Source organism: Eulemur rufifrons, chromosome 2 (genome assembly GCF_041146395.1).
Source record: "Eulemur rufifrons isolate Redbay chromosome 2, OSU_ERuf_1, whole genome shotgun sequence".
Taxonomy (NCBI): domain Eukaryota; kingdom Metazoa; phylum Chordata; class Mammalia; order Primates; family Lemuridae; genus Eulemur; species Eulemur rufifrons.
Window position 1 is genome coordinate 18,830,840 of NC_090984.1, and position 4,892 is coordinate 18,835,731.

A 4,892-nucleotide genomic window follows, 5' to 3' on the forward strand; every position below is an offset into this window, starting at 1 on the left:
TCTGGACCACCCAGCGGCCAGACCTCATTGGTGCCAGCTGTGCAGCTGCTCCCAAACCTGAGGCTGGGAGGGCATGAAGGGGTGGGGGGTGGTGAGTGGAACAGGGAAACTGAGGCACAGAGACACACACAACCCCGCCGGGTATAAGCCCCACTTTCTTCACTTCCCATGTATTTATGGAGCACTGATTGTTTGCAGGCACTGGGCACACTCGGTTGAGCCAAACCAGACCCATCTCGGCTGCTGCCCCACCTCCCCTCGGACCCACAGACCAGACCAGCAGCTCCGGGGCCTTCCGGGGCCTTTCCGATATCTGTGCTGATGGTGGAGGGGAAGGCAGATGGCTCGAGGGAAACCTTCTCTTTCTGGGGTGTCCCAGTCACACAGCCTCCACGCTCTGCTCATCCAACGTGGTTTTGAGTTTCGCCTCCTGGGCGCCAAGGGAGGCTGTGAGGGAGGAATGAACGGGACCTGACCATCCAGTTTGTCGGAAAGGGGCCTTTTTTTTTTTTTTAAATCATAGCTCTTCCCTTATCTCCCAGGGGAACAGGCGGGGGGTGACCAGACGAATTTCTGGCAGGAGTGGAAAATGCCGTGTGTTTAAAATGGGTTTCAGGAACCAACCGGCTGGGACTGGTAGGGAGAGGGTTGTTTTTCCCTGACTCCTCAGGCAGCCCTGGGGAGGGACCAGCCACAGCTGGCCTGGGCCGGAGCCAGTGGGCAGGGGTGCCGGCGGCTGGAGTCTGGCTCTGACCACCTTCGGGCCACACTGACCTTCAGCGAGTCACGTCCTCTGGGTGTAGAGCAGGGGAGGGCGGAGGGCAGCTTGGATACCCCGGGAAACCTCCTGCCCTGCTGCTGTCTTTGGGGACTGAGACCAAGGGACAGTCTGGGGGTTACAGACTGTGGCCACCCAAGGGCTGAATTCCACCCTTGGTCTTGTTTCCGGGGGCCGCATGGTGCAGAAAGGTAAAAGGTGAAGATGGTGTCAACATAGCAGAAGGCCCCTGCCACCCCCCCACCCCCAGCCTCCCCAAGAGGCTTCGCCTGTGCCTAGCCGGGTGGGTCCCTGGGGTCAGGCGGTGGCGGAGCCGCCCTCCGCGGAGGAGAATGAAAGCAAACCACGCGGGATCTGCATCCCGGCCGCCCCAGACATTCCACCTGGGCTGCCGCAGAGGGTATAGGCTGGGGAGCTCCACACATCTCACTCAAATAGGACAGGGATGTCTTCTGTGTCCAGACATGGGCGGGTAAGGATTATGTGTGTCTCGGTTATAGGGCATGAGAAGGAGCCTCTCAAAGCCGCGAGCGAAGTCCATTCTGGCTGTAACAACAGCTCGTGCAAAGGTCCTGAGGCAGGACTAGGCCGCCACCTGCCCTGGGGGCTTCAGTAAGATAACCCAGAGTGGCTGGGCATCCCCTCTCAGCAGTAACTTAGACACGGGTCTCTCTGTGGGCACAGGCTGGAGCCACCACTCCCCACAAGGAGCACCCCCAGCGGTGACAACCACAAATGTCCCCAGACATCACTCAGGGTCCCCTCGGGGTCGAATGCCAACAAAAACACCACTACAGGAGACAGTTTTCTGTTAAAAGTCAGAAGTGTTTTGTCTTGTTTTAATATCTCATCAGCTTTACAGGGTTACAATTATTTTAAATATTTCTGAAGTTTAAATACAATCTGCGTAATAATGTTATTATAAAATGTAAACTTTCAGTGTTCTTTTAAATTTCAAAATCACACTTTTTTTTTTGGTCTTTTTATCTTTTTTTTTTTTTCCCTTTTAATACCTGAATGTTCTGCAAAAAAAAAACAACAACTTGAAATTGTTACAGGCCACCCGGCGTGACAGGCTGGGCCCAGCCAGAGGTAGAGAGAGTAGTTTATACCTTTTTTTTTTTTTAAAGTTTTAAAAATTTTTTCCTCCTTTTACCTGAGTTCAGGCGTGGTCCCCACACCGTCTGACAAACCCCAGAGAAACTGAAATTTCACAGGTCAAGAATGAAAGGCTGAATTCATGCTTGTCAAGAAAAAAAAATGCAAAGGCAAAATTAGGAAAAAAAAAAAAAGACACAAAGTCGGCAAAAATGATAAAAGAAAAAAATGCGACTGTACAAATGCACAAAAGTGTTAAAAAACTAACCCAGCTGCCCCCAATGCCCCCGGCCCCACCCTCCCGCCTGTCCCCACAGCTGGACGGCCAGATAGCCCTGTGGCCAGCCCTAAAGGTCCCCAGGAAGATTCCAGAAGTAGCCTGTCCACAAACATCTCCAGAATGGAGGGCCCAGTGAGCCCCTCCCTACCCTGAGCGTGCGGGGTCCCCGCCTGACACGCAGCTAAGCCCGCCAGCCCCGCAACCAGCAGCCCACGCCTCCAGGGTCCTCCAGGCTGGGACAGATGTTCCCTTCCCCAGCCCGGTTTCCATACGGAGGTGTTGAGTTGCACCCCAAAAAGCCGCCCCGGAAAATGGGTGTGGCAGGGAGTCGAGTGGGGGACCCTGGAGGCCACAGTTTCCGTCCAACCGCGAGGACCCCTCACATCTCCACTGCCAGCGCGGCCACTGCCTTCCAGCTACTTCTGCTCGAGTGGGCCAAGCGGACCGGCCCCCGGCCTTGTGCCCGCCTGCCCTACAATCCCAGCTCCAACAGCAGGCCCGCGTCCCCTGAGTCAGAGCCCGTCCACCCGCCCCCGGGAGGCTGGATCCGCGACGGACACACACACGCACACACAGCACCCGCCGTCCAGGCACCCGCCTGGGTCACAGGGTGGAGGTCCTGCCACAGCCGCTCCCAGAGCACACAGGAGGGAGGGACCGGAGGCCCAGCCCCAGGGGTGCAGTTTTTGGCATCAAAAGTCAGACCTGAGGTAGAAAGAAACATGCAGCAGACACCCCCCACCCCCGCCCCGGGTGGGGCCTGCATCGTAGACAAGGGGCTCCACGGCCCTGGGAGGTGGCCGGCGTCAAGGCCAACTTCAGACAAGTCCAGGTGGTTCTCACAGTGGGGCAAGATAACCTTATAGGACAAAAAGACCCCCTCCCTGGAACGATTGTGCTGCCAAGACCCCTGCCCCGGAGGAGATGGGGCAGAGAGAAACTTCCAGAAGAAAAAAAAAACAAGAGGAGACCCCCAGGATGCCCACCTCCCCTCCTGCAACGGGGGCTGCGGGACAGCGACCCTGAGAGCTGAAGAGAGAGGCTCCCTCCCCAAAGACACACTGCACCGCCAACAGGAAAGCAAACTCACACTCTGGGGGCCTAGGGACCCCCTAAGGTCTCCAAGGCAACTAGCTGGGGTTGGGGGAGCTGGGGGGCTCCCTGGGACCAATTAGACACTCTGGGCTCACCCCGGGAACAGCTGAGCTAATCCCATCCTCCCCAAGAGAAACCCAAGAAAACCCAGCGCTGCCCTGTGGGAAGCCACGGTACGGCAGGCAGGTCCCCAGGGCCGGGCTGAGGGGCTCCTGCCCCCTCAGCTGGAGTCGCAATAAACCCAGATCTGCCACCCTGAACCCCACTTTCTCCTAACCTGGGGGAGGGATCCCAACCCATGGGGTGGCCCCATGCCAAAGGGGAAGGGAAAGAGAAAAGGAGCTAGAATGTTGAGGGGTGGGGGATGATTAAGATGCCGTGGCCCCCAAATCCTCACCCTGAGCTGGGCCTGGCCTCATCCCCGCTCCCCAACATCGACCGTCCCCTGAAACAGCCCGCACAGGCAAGAGAAGAACCCCCAGACAGCCACATTCATCCCTGAGACAGGAGCCTGGGGGCCGTGACGGGGTGGGGCGGGTGGGGGAAGCCCCCTCCCACGCTCCGGACCCCTTTTCCACACTTTCTAATTAAGATTTCCAGGTCCCTGACGCGAAAGCCCGGCGCTCAGCGCTGTCCCGGTAGACCACAGCACAAGAAAAAGCATCGTGGAATATCACAGTGGGCAAGACAGCACCACGTGCCTCCCCCAGCCCCCCAGGCCCCCAGCATGCACCCCCGCCCAGCCCCCGGCCCGCAGCACCTGAGTTCATCCTTGTGGCAGCTCTGGCCCCACGGATCCAGCCTCCTGGGCCCCCCGGCTGCACGACGCACCCCAGCACACGCACAAAGGAACCCATATCGGCCATGAGAAAAACAAAAAGGTTATTACTTTTTTGTTTGTTTGTTTTTGCTTTTTCAAGTTCGGTTTCCCTGAATGAACACATATATATAGATATATAGATATATAGATATTCCTTTTCCTAAGGTTTGATTCCTTTCCCCCCCAAGAATAAAATAAGAATATTTACAAAACAAAACCCCTGAAACCTATTTAAAAAAATAAATCCCCATAGAGTTTGAATGTCACTATGACTTAAAAAAAAATTTCCTGAAGCAGTAAGAAAAAAAAATATTCAGTGATCTCAGCTCAGGGGTTTCATTCAACACAAGGAGCTTGGAGTGGTGAGTGTGTGATGAATAGGAAAAAAAAAAAAAAAGGAAAAATGACGAAAAAATGAAAACACACAGTGCAGGGGTGTATGAGGTAAGTAAGATTGGCCCGACGTTGCAGCTGGTCCGACCAGACACCGGGCCGCAGCAAAGCCCTCGGAAAGACCTGCCTCCTCCTGTGTTCTGATCTGTGTTGCTGTCCTCACGATGCAACTCTCTGAATGTCCGAAACCTGAGAAATTCAAGTGTTCCTTGGTTTTCCCCCGTTTTATTAAATTTTCTTTATATATATATATGTATATATATTTTTTTCTTTTTGGCGTCAGCTGTGGCTCCTCTGTGGATAGCTTCCCTCCCCACCCGTATCTTCCGCCGTCCTGGCCCCTGCCTGGCCCCCCTCGGCCCCCCCCTCCCCACTGCCCGGTCTGGCGGGCTCCTGGGAGGGGGTGTGGTGGGTGGGGAGTGAGGCGG